The 15,791-nt window shown below is 43.2% G+C and overlaps 1 long non-coding RNA gene across 2 annotated transcripts in view; it reads right to left on the minus strand.

The window, feature by feature from the left end:
* Window positions 1–204: 204 nt before the first annotated feature.
* LOC148001854 (uncharacterized) overlaps window positions 205–15,791 on the minus strand; it is a 29,422-nt gene continuing 13,835 nt past the window's right edge. The window contains exons 2-3 of one of the 2 annotated variants that reach the window (XR_015635745.1): window positions 1,215–1,330; window positions 205–317 (exon numbers count right to left, since the gene is read on the minus strand). This is a non-coding gene — a long non-coding RNA (uncharacterized LOC148001854). The remainder of the gene's footprint in view (window positions 318–1,214; window positions 1,331–15,791) is intronic. The other variant, XR_015635746.1, reaches the window with a different exon arrangement.

The following is a 15,791-nucleotide window of genomic DNA, read 5'->3' on the forward strand; positions in this document are numbered from 1 at the left end:
TTTTCCGAGAGACATCTTCCTGAGGGCAGTACATAAATGTGTGTTTATTTAAGGCAACCTTGAGTTGCCTGCACTCGCTCTTCTTTCCTAAATAATGCTCCTTGGAAAATCCACCTCACAGCTTTGCTTGTTGAGCTTCTCTTGCTGCAAACTGTATCTTCGTTTTGGCTGCTTTTCTGCTCTGATAAAACACCATGACCAAAAGCAATTTATAGATACGTTTATTTTGGCTTATGGTTTAAGAGGGGAAAGTGTTGGTTCGTGGCAGCAGGCAGGCATGGTGACAGAAATAAGAAGCTCCAAGAGCGTGTCTTCAACTGCAACACAAGGAGAGAGCAAAGTAGAAGTAGGGTGAGATTATGAACACCCAAGCCTACCACAGTGACATATAACTGCCCACGAGGTACAACAGACTCTACAGTACCACAGATTAAGGACCACATGTCCAAATACCAGAGCCTGTGAGGAACATTTCTCGTTCAAACCATCATAGTCTTTGTCCACAGTCTTTGTTAAGTAGTGTATTAGAAACTTTTAGAGATGTAATTTAGAAAGCCACAGATTGTCCTTAACCATTTTATACAGACACACACACACACACACACACACACACACACACACACACTTGAGAAATGCACACTGATCTCCTCTCCCTGTCTAAATTGACTTATCATTGCATCCCAGTGTCTGTATGCCCATTCTACAGCACGCGTGTGGTGTCAGAGTACAGCTCCTTCCACAGTGGGTTCTGGGTATCAAACTTGGATTGTCAGGCAGATTCTCCTACCCCTGAGCTATTCCACCATGCCTCTGCTTCCTGTTCACTTTCCCAGAAATGCATTGTTTTGTAGAAACAACAACTGTTTTTGTTGTCTGTCTTAGGTAGAGAGGTATCTAAAGTGGACCCTTCGGCAGCTGCTCACTGTTATATGTCCCCATCACATGTGACAGTGCCATCTGTGATTCCAGACTGTGCATGGCCTTCTTTTAACAGACAATTTCCCACTGAGCTTTACCTGTGTCCACATATCAGGTAAAGCCTGATGTAAGTTGTGGCAGATTGAATGAAAAAATGGCTCCCATAGGCTCGGGTGTTTGAATACGTGGTCCCAGTTGGTGACACTGTTCAGGAGGTTATGAAACCTTGAGAAGGTGTAGCCTTGCTGGAGGAAGTGCATGAGCAGGGAATGAGCTTTAAGAATCTATAGCCTTACCCCACATCCAGTTTTATATCTCTGCTTCCTGTGTGTGCAGTTTAAATGTGTTCTTTTAGCTTCACGCTCCACTGCCGGCTGACATGTTTCCTTTGCCATTGTGGACATCTGGCTTTCTAGAATAATAAACCAAAATAACCCTTTCTTTCATAAGTTTCTTTTGGTCACGGTGTTTTGTCACCAAAACAGAGAAGTGACAAATACATACATTCTCTGGTAGCCCACCACACTCACGTCAGGATTTGACGTCAGCACAACTTTATTGCTCTAGGCTATGTTTTTCAAGAATTATTCCCATGCACATTGTATCCAGGGTTTCTACCTGACTAAATATGGAGTAAGGCACCCAAATTTATACTTCTTTCAAAACTATTGATTGCTTCATTGATTAATCGATTGATTTTGTGCGTGTGTGTGTGTGTTTGTGTGTGTGTGTGTGTGAGTGAGAGAGAGAGAGAGAGAGAGAGAGAGAGAAAGCGAGCTTTTCTCAAAGAGTTAGATCATCACCCTGAGAACTGATATTATTTCAGTTGACAAATCACAATTGTGTTCTAACTATGGGGTTCAGTGTGATTTTTTTATATATGCATAAAATGTAAGGTGATTAAATCAAGTTCATAAATACATACTTTACCTTACTTCCTTGATATTTTACAAGATGGTTAGTATGTCTTCATCTTTTTCAGGCAAGTATTCTTTCCATATTTGATTATCTTATAATAATTGTACAAGCTTTGAAGGTATAGTACACTATTTAATACAAATATATATCATGTACTGATAGCATGAGGGTCATAATACTTCCATATTTTGTTATTCCATTTAACAATATATTATTTCCCTATATACAATGATGGGCTTCATTTTGATATTTTTATGAACACATCTAGTCACCCTACATTATCTTCAGTATCCTTCTGTGTCCTGCACATGAACCTCTTTCTGCTCTTATTTTTCTATAATTTCCCCCTTCTACATTTACATCTTTATATTTCTAGACTCTACATGAGTAGGCTCTAGTCTTGTCCTTCTGAATCTCATATTCTCCATTCTGTGATGGCCTCCATTGGCATCCTGCAATGGCCTGCTTTGTTCTTCTTTGTAAAACTACATCTGGTACAAGAACATTTTCCTTACCCAGTTGTCAGTTCTCAGGCATGTAAGTTGACTCTGTCACTTGGCATGTGAATAGTGTTGCAAAGAACACAGTCTGTAGGCATCTGTGTGGTATGCTAACTGATTCCCTCTGGCAGTCACACCCGGGAATGGTACAGCTGAACCATACAATAATTCCATTTTCAGTTTGTTTTTGTTTTTTTTTGTTTGTTTGTTTTTGAGAACTATACTGATTCTATACTGGATGAGCATAAATTGTGGTCTCACTGGGAGCATATGGAAGGCCCCTTTTCCATGGATCCTCGCTGGCATTTGTTGGTTTCTGTTTCCTTGATGAGAGCCATTCAGAGTGTGAAATAGAATCTCAGTGTTGTTTTGATATGCAGTTCTATGAAGGCTACACATGTTAGAGCCCTCTCTCTCTTTCTCTCTCTCTCCCACCCCCCTCTGTGTGTGTGTTTGTGTGTGTATGTGTGTGTGTGTGTGTGTGTTTGTGTGTTGATTGATTAGTCATTTGTACTTATTTTTGAGAAATTTATCTTCTGTTTATTTGTTCATTTATTGATTAGGTTATCTGAGTTTTCAGTGTACCTGTGTTTGTTTTTCTGTCTATATTGAACTTATTTTGGATACATTTGCAGGTCAGTCTGATGTTCCTGGTCCAAGGACTAAACTATAAGACTGACTGCTGTAGGCTAGCTAATGGTAATGTGCAATCTCAATCAATCAATCAATCTCTCTCTCTCTCTCTCTCTCTCTCTCTCTCTCTCTCTCTCTCTCTCTGATTATTGCAGCCTTGTTATCATCTATTCCCAGTGCAGTGTTTCATTCATATCCTTAGAACAGCAGATCTACTGTCAGTTGCCTAGCAACTGTGATGGATGAGAAAAGGTAATCCGGACTTCCTCACATTTTCCTAACTTTCATTTGGTACAATGACTGACTTGGCATCAGGAAAACAATTTACCGCTTTGCCCAAAGTGAAGTCTGTGAAGCATGTTAAAGTTACACGGTGACCTTTACAAACACAGTGCACCTCATGGTATTTACTTATAGACACCCAGACACATGTAATAAGATTATAGATCAGCCTCATTTAAGATAAAGTTTGCTGGGGGAGATCGAAATCGCTCCCTATGGGACTAAAATTAGATACAAAGCAATTAACTTTAAGCAACCAAAAAATTGGCTCTATAAAAATTCTATTTCAAAATAGCTTTTAAGTGTGAGCCCATTACCAGGCACCTTTACTACGTGAGAGACGAGCACATCTCTGGAGATGGAAAACACAAACTCAATTTTCAGTCACTACCGCAGATGTGGAAATTAAGCCAGCCTTGGATTTGACCTCTTACAAGGGTCAGTTGTTTCCACGGATTTCAGGACCTCTCAAAGCTCTCATATACCGAGAAAAGTAAGCCTTCCCATTCCTGAAGCTAAATAGATTTGGGGTTTCAGTTGGACTGATGGTCTGGCTATGCAATATTAAACACATTCAACTTTATTCTGTTTCTTTCTGTGTACAAGGGTTTTACATAACTTTCACAGGGTTGGGGGGAGGCAAAAGTTTAGCACATGAGCTTTATTCTGGGAGAGTATGACCTTGAAAGGCATGTGGAAAACAAATCACACGTAACAGATTATTAGCTGACAAACTGATTTATGGCCGAAACATTAATTTTTTGAGAGAGAATCTCACGTATTCTGGGCTAGTCTCATACTCACTAGGATGCTGAGGATTATATTGAACTTCTGATCCTCTTACCTCCTTTACCTCTTCAGTGCTGAGATGGCAGATATGAGCCTCCCTCATGTGATTATTTTTAAGGTGGTGCTGGGGATCAAACTCAGATTTTCCTGTGTGTTCATTCAATACTGTATCAACGTTCTATACCCTTAACTGGGATGTTAGTAACTTTATAAATAACCATAAAGTAAAGGCCACTATTTTTTTTTTTTTGGTTCTTTTTTTTCGGAGCTGGGGACTGAACCCAGGGCCTTGCGCTTCCTAGGCAAGCGCTCTACCACTGAGCTAAATCCCCAACCCCCAAGGCCACTATTTTAAGGTGTAGAACAAACCAGAAAGCCACAAAGAAATTAAATACCCATAACCTCATAACTTGACAATTGCTAGGATATTTTGGAAGTATTCTTCCCATTCTATGTGTCTTTGCATACAGGTGTGTCTATACTCCCAACATGACATCTCTAAGGTATCACATTCATTGAATAATATCAGCAAGATGGCCAAAGAGACCACAAGAAGAAATATACACGTGTGTTCCATCTGGAAGACCAAGGAAGCACTGGAGAGTAGGATCAAAGTGGCTCCATCCTTGTGGGCCTTAAAAGCTCAACAGAGTACTCCAGAGGGAACAGTGAGGCACCCTGCTACCAGCTGACATGTAGATCCTGCACTTATATTTACTGCTTCTTATTTTCTCAGAAAAGTACCAGAAACAAGCACTGCAGAAAAGACAATCTCTTCAATAAACAGTACTAGGAAAATTAGATGGCCAACACAGTAGAATGAACTCAGTTTTTATATTTCATCTTAATAAGCATCAGTTCAAAGTAAATCAAAGATTTGACTCATTTGTAAGAAAACCATAGGCCAACTTGAAAACCCTATAATGTTGTTGGGAACATGGACTATATATGGAATTAAACTAAAAGCCATTCATCTTACAAAATGGAAAAGTATTTGCCTATGTTCTGCCCATGTTCCCTAAAAAGCTAAATGAGGCTGAGTTTAAAAGCAATGGACTAATTTGCTTGACAGAAGAAGTTTCTAAACAGCATAGCATGTAGGCTGTGGTATGGCTGTTATTTCCTCACTTTAGCCAGTTTAAAATGGAAAGGAACAGAAGGTAAAGTGAGTGGGTTCCAGAAAGTGTCATGGCAGGCGGGGAAATGATCCACAAAGAGGTGAATGAAAACTGTTCAGCCTGACTTAGGCTGGATCGAACTTCTAGAGTCTGATGCCAGGTGGTTTATTGCCATCATATTTAAACATAATAAAATTTGGGAAAAGTTTCCAGGCAACAATCATTCAAATTCCAAGTGCACAATAAAACTTAAAGTGGGACTACATAGAAACCCTTTTGCAAAGTGCATGTGACCAAGAAGATGGGCTCTACAGTGTAAAGGACTGAGATCTAGTGTTGTCTCTGAGATAGCATAAAGGTCAGCAGAGTCATAAAGTACATGTGACAAAATACAAGGATTGGTTCTAAGTGAGAGCTAAAGATAAAGGTCTAGGGAGGGAGAGTCCAGGGCAGACATTCTGGAGATTTGGCTCTGGTTCTACAGGTAGCAAAAGGTCATCAAGTCATCAACAATACCTACTCCCAGATTTCTGGGTAGAAAATGGATGTTTCCTCAAAGGAGGAATCCCATACGATTAACATTCCTGGTCTCTCCCTAGTGCTTATGTGTGAATGTAAGGACCTTTGTGCCCCCAGCTGTGAAATGTGGGAAATTTATCTTTTGGTGAAGAAAGAGTGTGAAGGGGGTTTAAAGATACACATAAGCGTGTGAGTGTGAACAGCATGCACTGTGCTTTATTTAGGTACTATTTGGGAAAACAGTTTGCAAGAGGACAATGGGAAATGTCGATTAAGAGTGAAGTCCTGGGGCTGGGGATTTAGCTCAGTGGTAGAGCGCTTACCTAGGAAGCGCAAGGCCCTGGGTTCGGTCCCCAGCTCCGAAAAAAAGAATCAAAAAAAAAAAAAAAAAAAAAAAAGAGTGAAGTCCTACCCATAAGGCTCTAGTCTACAGAAATGAAAACTTTTGACGAAAGTACTCATTAGAAAGTCGAGTTGATAAGTGGCTATTAGCCCAAATGCTTGAATTACCCTAGATCCCTAGAACAAACGAAACTCAAGACGGATGATCAAAATGTGAATGCTTCACTCCTTCTTTAAATGAGGAAAAAGAATACCCTTGGCTGGGAAGGGAGAGGCAAAGATTAAAACAGAGACTGAAGGAACACCCATTCAGAGCCTGCCCCACAGGTGGCCCATACATATACAGCCACCCAATTGGACAAGATGGATAAAGCAAAGAAGTGCAGACCGACAGGAGCCGGATGTAGATCGCTCCTGAGAGACACAGCCAGAATACAGCAAATACAGAGGCGAATGCCAGCAGCAAACCACTGAGCTGAGAATAGGTCCCCCGTTGAAGGAATCAGAGAAAGAACTGGAAGAGCTTGAAGGGGCTCGAGACCCCAAAAGTACAACAATGTCAAGCAACCAGAGCTTCCAGGGACTAAGCCACTACCTAAAGACTATATATGGACTGACCCTGGACTCTGACCCCATAGGTAGCAATGAATATCCTAGTAAGAGCACCAGTGGAAGGGGAAGCCCTGGGTCCTGCTAAGACTGAACCCCCAGTGAACTAGACTATGGGGGGAGGGCGGCAATGGGGGGAGGGTTGGGAGGGGAACACCCATAAGGAAGGGGAGGGGGGAGGGGGATTTTGCCCGGAAACCGGGAAAGGGAATAACACTTGAAATGTATATAAGAAATACTCAAGTTAATAAAAAAAAAAAAAAAAAGAGGAAAAAAAATTTAAAAAAAAAAAAAAAAAAAAAAGAAAGTCGAGTTGGTCCTCACTTGATGGTAATGTTTAGGGAAGTTGGAGAAGCTTTCGGGGAGCATGGAGCCTCTTTGAGACATAGGACATATCACCAACATCTCCATGAGAAAATGTCTGTGAGGTATTTTTAAAGCTCTCTTCAACTTTTTTGTGCATAGAATGTGGGATACATTTGGACCATGTTGTTGCTTATTGTTTTTAACACATCTTCCAAGGTTACTTGAGTCTGAGAAGTGTGTAATTCATTTTTATGTTTTTCCAAAACAATTGTATGGTGAAAGATTTACCCTACAGTGAGAGCTTACCAAGTGTTTATAAGTGGAAATAATTGGAGTGAACGTTTGAAGAACCCATGGCTTGTAAATGATTCATTTAGACCAGAAGATTCAAGGGGAACCCTATTACTTCCTACAGCACAATAGCTCTGCCAGCAGGAGTAAGATACACACATGGCTTAGGTGTCCAGAATTTGACATCGGGAAGAGAACAGGGAGAAAACAATATTAAAACCCATGATGTGGTTTCACAGGTGGGATTATATACACAGGAGAGACTCTGCTGGTTTCCTTGCAGGGGCAGGTGGAAAAGGGTTACCTTAAAATTGAAACTCGTCTTCATGATAGGCTGCCTGATCAATTCTCGTATAGTTTACCTTGAATTTAGAATGTAGTCAAGGACGACCCAGAACTTCCAGTGCTCCTGCTCCATGCTCCAAGTGCTACTATTACAGGTATGCGCTGCTGTACTTTGTCTATGCAATGCTAGAGACCAAACCCAGAGTGTCATGCATGCTAGATAACAGCTCTACCACCAGACAACATCCCCAGCCCTCTGAGTAACCCCCATAACTCTACCATTGCGTAAGATAGTATTCCCTCCATCTCCTCGGCTGGGCTGCCTTGTCTGGCCTCAGTGGGAGAGGGTGTGCCTAGCCCTGCAGAGATTTGATGTGTCAGGGTCAGGAGGGGGGACTCCACCCTCCCAGAGAAGGGAAGAAGGGGGTAAGGGGAGGGACTTGTGAGGCAGAGACTGGAAGAGGAAGCAGTGACCAAAATGTAAAGTGAATCAATAAAGTAATGGAGAATTAAGCAAGCAATGATTCCCAGGAGTGAGTTCTTGGAGAGAACCCTTGGCCTACAAGCATTCAGGCACGTGATAACATGAAGTCATAGATATTGGTGATCACTTCTAAAATCAAAAGAACCACACTTTGGAGCCTCATCTCATGAGTACAGTTCTCAGGATATACGCAGCATCAGGATCTGATCAGCCATGTTTTCTCTGAACATCTTTCCCCTCCTAAATGCCCAGAATTTTCTTTGTAAAGATTTTGTGGTCCTTTTGCCTCTTCTTTGGCCCTGAAGCTGATGGTGGTAAGAAGCTGTTTAAGACGTATCTGATTGACAGCTCCTCCTGACTCCTGAAGTCATCCATGATGGGAGGGTTTGATGGTACCGTGATTTTATTATAACCATTACCCTTCTCCAGGATACGGTGGGCAGGAAGGTACGTTGGGATCACAAGTTTCTGCTGTGTAAGCAATCTTTAACTTTGTCTTAAGACACAAAGGTGTGTAGGCTATTGGAGTGGTAGATAGTATGTGACTAATAAAGAAAATGCTCAGTGATGTATCTGACACATTGAAGGAAGTAGACGCAGACAAAGAAGCATGCTGAGAAGCTCACAGTAAGCAGGCTTCCTCAGTGGGAGGAGGTCCCTAATAATGATGGAGAACGCATTGTTACCATGTGTATACTCAAAGGGCTGAAATCACTTCCTAATGCTGGACCAGTGGCAAAACAGAGGTGCCACTCCCTAGACCCAGATGATAAAGCTGTACAGTTTACCAACTGTCTTGTTTTGGAAAATACAAAGTAAAGAGACCACGCTTTATTGTGTGGCATCGATTTCCTTCAGAAATTCCAAACTAAGCACCTGTTCTTGTCTTTTCTTGGAGTCTCGCAATAAAGCCTGGATAGTCCTGAACTATCTGCTCTCATGCCTGTCCTGAATTCTAGGATTACTGGTTCTCACCAACAAGCCATGCTCTTTCTTCCAAAGACCAGACTGTGTCAGGGAATCTGTATACCGCTGTGCATGCCTTCTTGGCTGGATGACCAGTAGCCATTACCTTTGGGTATTTTTCCTTCAGAGATTCATGGACAGTGGTAGGGTTAGAATCTTCAGAATCCTGTGCTTACCTCCACTACATCCACCCTCCTTTTCTCCTGCAGCTACTCCAGGAAAGAACCTAGTAGAGCCAGACACCAAAGACTTGGAAAGGAGCCATCAAGGGTCTCTAACTGGGAGGCTGGGTAGAGATGCCAGGGTTGCAGCTATATTTATTCAGCTTCTGTTGTGTTCTCTGTTTCTTTTTTGCTTCTAGAGAAGCATTTTGGGGGCCAGATTTAGAAGGATACTTAGGGACTGGGCACCCCCATTGTGGACTGCTTATTTGCTTCCCTTGAATGGCGTGCTGGTGGTATCCCAGTAGCCAGACAGAACCAGGCAATCAAATGTTTTTCTAAGACCTAATTTTTAATGATAATTTGTTTCATGATGGAATTGACGCAATATTTTTCTACTATGAACAACTCTGAGATCAACGCCTTATGGGTGCACACATATATACATAAAACACACATATACATATGATATATTTTCCCCTTCATCACTGAAGTAAGATGCTGGGTTGAAAGAGGAAATGGTAGGAAGATTTTAGATACATTTTCCTAAATTGCTTTCCAGAGAATTGTACTGATTACTGCTCCCAGCAAAGCAGAGGAGGACTGAGCCTTTGTTCTCTGTCTCTCTCATGATGTGAATTTGAGGCTGGGATGCACTTGCAGATCCCAACATATCTTGGTTGAGAAGTTGTGGGACAAGGGGAAGGGGTGTCCAGCCTCTTCAGGGAGGCCACTGCACCCAGCTGGAGGACAGAAGGACAGAGGTACAGCTGACAGGACTGCCTTTCATTTATGACTCAACGTTACTTCTCTGCGCCAATGAGAATTTAACTTCCAATAGGAAATCAACCAGGACAAAAGCCCAAGTCTCTCCCAAACTGGGCTGTACTGGGAGCAGGAAGACAGGGGATATGCATGCTACATCTGAGTGCATCGATGAGCTCAAGGTAGCCTTTGTCTAGGGAAGATGGTGGCCAGCAAACCCACAGCCTTGAGGGATTGCTTTTGGTTCTTTCTCCTCCAGTTGGCATAAGCTGAGCACATGGTGTCTGGCGCTGGAAAGGGGTAGGACATTGACCTGGCTGGTTCTGTGTGTCAACTTGACACAAGCTGGAGTTATCACAGAGAAAGGAGCCTCCCTTGAGGAAATGCCTCCTTGAGACCCAGCTGTAAGGCATTTTCTCAACTAGTGATCAAGGCAGCAGGGCCCATTGTGGATGGTGCCATCCCTGGGCTAGTGGTCTTGGGTTCTATAAGAGAGCAGTCTGAGCAAGCCAGGGGAAGCGAGCCAGTAAGAAACATCCCTCCATGGCCTCTGTATCAGCTCCTGCTTCCTGCCCTGCTTGAGTTCCAGTCCTGACTTCCTTTGGTGATGAACAGCAATGTGGAAGTGTAAGCTGAATAAACCCTTTCCTCCCCAACTTGATTCTTGGTCATGATGTTTGTGCAGGAGTAGGAGCCCTGATGAAGACCAACACGCCTGAGCAAGGGATGCTCTTAGTGTTCTGTTGCTGTGAAGGGACGACATAACTATAGCGACATTTATAAAGCAAAGTAATTAATTGGGGCTTGCTTATAATCCAGAGGTTTAGCCCATTATCATCATGGTGGGAAGCATGGTGGTGGCACACAGGCGGATATGGTGCTGGAGAAGGCACCGAGAATTCTACATCTAAGTTGGCAGGCAACAGGAAGAGAGGAACAACAGGCCTGAGCGTCTGATACCTCAAAGCTCACCCCGAGTGACACACTTCCTCCAACAAGGCCACATCTCCTAACAGTGCCACCACTTATGTTTCTCTGGGGGCCACTTTCATTCAAACCCCCAGAGTTCAGGAATAGATCCTGGATATTTGGTCCGTTCTAAGATGAGGCTGTATCACCAGAAAGTACAGATTTTCCCAGCAGAAATTTAACATTGTGTAGAATTTTGGTCCAAGCAGAAACATAGAAAGCATGTGCAGGTAATGAGTCTCTGTTGTCTGGAACTGTAGTCAGAGAGAGCCTGCTAATGGTATACACTGTGTCACTGGTTAGGGTGGGACCACAATTCTGGGAAGTAAGGCTGTGCACAGGCTGTTTTTGTGTATTAACCCGACACAAGCTAGTATTATCAGAGAGGAAGGAGCCTCAGTGGAGGAAATGCCTCCATGAGATCCAGGTGAAAGGCATTTTCCCCAATCAGTGATCAGTGAGGGAGAATCCACCCCATGCTGGGTGGTGCTATCTTTGGTCTGTAGGTCCTGGGTTCTATAAGAGAGTAGGCTGAGCAAGCCATGATGGACAAGCCATCATGATCCTCTCAATGGCCTCTGCATCAGCTCCTGCCTCTAGGTTCCTGCCCTGTTTGAGTTCCTGTCCTGACTTCCTTGGGTGACGAACAGCAATGTGGAAGTTTAAGCCAAATTAACTTTTTCCTCTCCAGATTGCTTTTTTTTTTTTCTTTTTCTTTTTTCCGGAGCTGGGGACTGAACCCAGGGCCTTGCGCTTCCTAGGCAAGCGCTCTACCGCTGAGCTAAATCCCCAGCCTCCAGATTGCTTTTTGTCACAGCCATTGAAGCTCCAACTAGGACAGGCTGCAAAGTGAATCCAAGTTTATGTTTTGAAGTCTCGGTTTTCTACCTGGAAGGCTCTAACCTTTGGTCTTGCAGCAGTAGGAAACCAGAGGCTATGCTAAGGCTTGCGTGCCTGTGGTACTACTTGTGTTACGGAAAGGCTTAAGTGGTAGCAGGGTAAATGAGAAGGAGAAAGCGTCAGAGCAGAAGCAACTAAAGCCATGACATGAAGACACCCCTGTACATACACACCGTGATTATGCATATTTTTAAACAGTCAGGAGAAAGAACGGCTCTGGTAGAAATGGCCTGAGACTGGAGGTTAGCTCTGGGGAGACATGAGAAAGCTTGAAACTGAGGTAGCTGTCACCGCCAAGAAGGAAACACAGTCCCTAAATGTCCCAAATACTAGAATAATGGCATTATTATTCCCTTACCTGTGACAACTGATGGGCCAGAATGATCTATGATCTTTCCGGGCCTTTTATTAAGTTTTCATCTCTAGGTTGTCTGTGCAGCCTACTGCCTTGGGGAACATTGGAGATTTGAATTTGAAAATGAGATTCACAAAATTAGATATTCTTCCTATTTTTTCCCCTTTTGCTAGCTCCAAAAATGACTTCAAACAAAGGGTTAGAAAGGGCAGAATCTTCGAGCTTTAGTTATAAAATAGCTCATTCTTGGTCCCCAAGCGTCTTACCTCCTCTGCTATCTCCCCACATTTACCCTTGCTTTGAACCTCCTCCGTCCATGGAAGGAGAAACCTAGGCCCAGGTCCTCATGAAGCTAAAAGAAGGGAGAAAAACTTTGAAAGGTGTCCTGAGGGCGGAGAAATCAGTACATCGACAGAACACAAGGAGCCAGTGCTGTAGCAAGTTCAGCTAAGGAAGGAGCACAGTCGCCCCAAGGAAGTTCAGTTGGAGGTTTGACAATGTGAAACCCAGAAGTGGCTTTCGGTTCACTAAATCTTGAAGAGGAGTGGTCAGAAAGGAGACCCCGGGGGAGAGAATGGCAGACTCAAGTCATCCTGAAAACGAGAAGTTCTAGTACTTTGTTTCCTATCACATGGTCTCTCTCAGGCTATTTCTCTGCATCACTGGATAGCAGAATAGAAGCTCTTAATGACCTCAACATCTTTGGTTGGAAGTGTGGGGCAGTGTAGGGATGGTGTCTGCTTACCCAGGAGAACTGTGCTTCCCCTCGGTGTAGTTCCCTCTGTGGTCACATGGTCTGTGTGCATGCTGCCTCCATAACTCACTTTGTTCCCTGTTATTTGATTTGACCAGAAATTGAAGGCACCATGTCTTCCCTGTCAATCACCCTGGCACCCAACCAGAACCCAGACTGTGGGTCTCTTGTACCTTCACTCTCCCAGCTCCTGATGAGGTTAGGTTCCTGCTCCTTTACTGGTCCAAAATAAGGTCTTTGCTTTAGTTGTACTGGGCATACAATCTATGGAGCACACTGTCCAGTGGGCAGCTTGCTATGACCTCACTGTTCTGTAAGGGCCTCAGAACCAAGCTGGGGCAATTTCTGACCCTCAGGACACCAGGCAGGTTCTTATAATGACCCTTTCAAGCTAAGAACATTATAGGTCATGACATAACGCATGTCCTCGGCTTAACAAATGGATTGCATTACTCCCAGATTTTTCATGGATAAAATGTGCTGGAAAATGAGGAATGATCTGGAGACTTGGAGGGTCACAGAAGCAGGAGTTTCCCACCAGCAGGACCATATAGGCGAAGTTCAGCTGTCTTCCATCCAGTACCCTATAGTCTCTTCTCAGCTGCCAAGCCAACAGGAACATAGAACCTCCTGAAGAAACCATGCCTGGAACGGCTTCTCAAAATCAAAGAAAGTCCTTTAATTTTGTCTTCAACATGGTGTTTAAGGGATGGTGGAACACCAGCAGTCTTTAAGAAATATACACAAAGTATGTTTCATTCAGATATGTCTGGTTCTCTCCTTCACCAGACCCCAGAGCACATCAGATCCCACACCCCAGGCATAAGTGAACTAGTCTTCCTAGGAAACACAGCAACAATCTGGCATTAGGATGCCTCCTGAGACATCTATTTTTTTCCTGTTTATACATACAGAGGGGTGTGTATGTGTGTGTGTGTGTGTGTGTGTGTGTGTGTGTGTGTGTGTGTGTGTGTAGAGGCATGAGGACAAACTCAGGTGTCATTCTGAGAAATGCTGTCCATATCCTTTGAGACACGGTCTTCCACATGTAGTAGCAAACTTACTATGTAGACTAGGCTGACTGGCCAGTAAGCCCCAGTGAGCCTCCTGCTTCTGCCTCCCAAGCAGTAGGCAAATAAGTTTACATCACCGTGGCATTTTTAAATACAGTCTGGGGATCAAAGTCAGGTTCTTCTTCCAAGGCAAGAGTTTTACTGATTGAGGCATTCCCTCTGCCCCATGGTTTATTTTCATGTGACCAGTTTTGTAGCATTAAGCAGTTATTTTGGTCTGTTTCCAGAACTTTCTGTCTTCCCAAACTGAAACTTGGAATCCCCGAAATACAAGCTTTCTGTTCCCTTTCTCTCCTCCCCAGCTCTGGACACCAACATTCTATTTCTGTCTCTATGAGTTGGTCTGCTATGGGTTCCTCGGGTAAGTGGAATCATGGTCTCGGTTCTTTGCCAAGTTTCTTCAGATTTTATTACATAGACCCAGAAGTGTTTGGATGAGGTTGGGGTTAGGAATTCCTTTTTGATAAGTTAGTTTACCACTAATCTATTAAGTATTTATGAAAGCTTTACTGTATATTTAGAAGGGAAATAGGAAAGTAGTTCAAGAAACAGAAAAATTTTAAAATAACACCATTGTCCCCTAAGTTAACTTCTAATTTTCAAGATCTGGAGGCAAAATGAACACATGCAAAAGAGTAAATAACATACCCACATATGTCAACACACACATACACACACACACAACACACACACACATACCCACATATGTCAACACACACACATACCCACATATGTCAACACACACACATACACATATACACCACACACACACATACACACCACACACACACCACACACACATATACACAACACATACACACACACCACACATACCCAACACACACGTACCACACATACACACATACAACACACACACACAACACACATACACACCACACACCACACACACACACACACACACACACACACACACACACACACGCAGACCTCTGACCTTATTGCCTTCCGTGGTACAAAAAACTTTGGAACAGGTGGTACAAAATCAATCCTGAAAAATATAACTCATCTGAGGCAAATCTGAGTGCATTTGGGGACACAGTATTTAGGGAATTGACTTTGGGATAGTGGCTTAGGAGACATTTTCCTTTTTAAAAAACATCTAAATAAATGTTAATTATCTAGGCTTTTTTTTTTCCTGCATGGAAGCAGGAACTAGTTTACACATCTCCTCTCTCTCCACGTGCCTCCCCACTTGACACAGTTCATTGAATCCTGCTAGATGCAGTCAGCTATTCGCCATCTGTACGGAACAGCTGCAGTTTCCTTCCTATGCAAGCAGAACATTCTATTATCAAGAAATTGGCATATTGTGCCCGCCGCTTGCTCTCTTTGCGTCTTCCTGCACAGTGAGGCTAATCAGGGGAGAGAGAGCAGCCGTGTGTCCCAGCTCCTGGCTAGGTTAGGTAAACACAAGCGACATCACGGTCCTCTTCCTCACCAAGTTAACTTCTCCAAATTCTCAAAGCCCTCCGAGGAGACATCTGTGCCCGATGATTCTGATGAATAGAGAGAGATGCATAGCTAGCCGCAGGACTTCCTGTTAAATGTATCGCATTCAGTGTAAATATTTATGTCCTTTCCTTCTGAAATAGTCTGAAAATGGGGGTTGAAAGATGTAAATCAATAAGGAGACGAGGATGGGAAGGATGACTTCACTAACAGGAAATGTGGACAAAGTCGGGATCTTGAAAGGGAAGGATGAGTAGGAATGAATTCTTCAGAGCCCTGGGAGGCTGCTGAGGAAACAGCTACAAGCAATAAGTCAGTATGGACTGTAGAACTTTGGAATGATTCTGAGATTGGAGTGAGAAGGTCCTGACACTAGAGGAAGGA

This window comes from Rattus norvegicus, chromosome 13 (assembly GCF_021556685.1).
Source record: "Rattus norvegicus strain SHRSP/BbbUtx chromosome 13, alternate assembly SHRSP_T2T, whole genome shotgun sequence".
Classification (NCBI taxonomy): domain Eukaryota; kingdom Metazoa; phylum Chordata; class Mammalia; order Rodentia; family Muridae; genus Rattus; species Rattus norvegicus.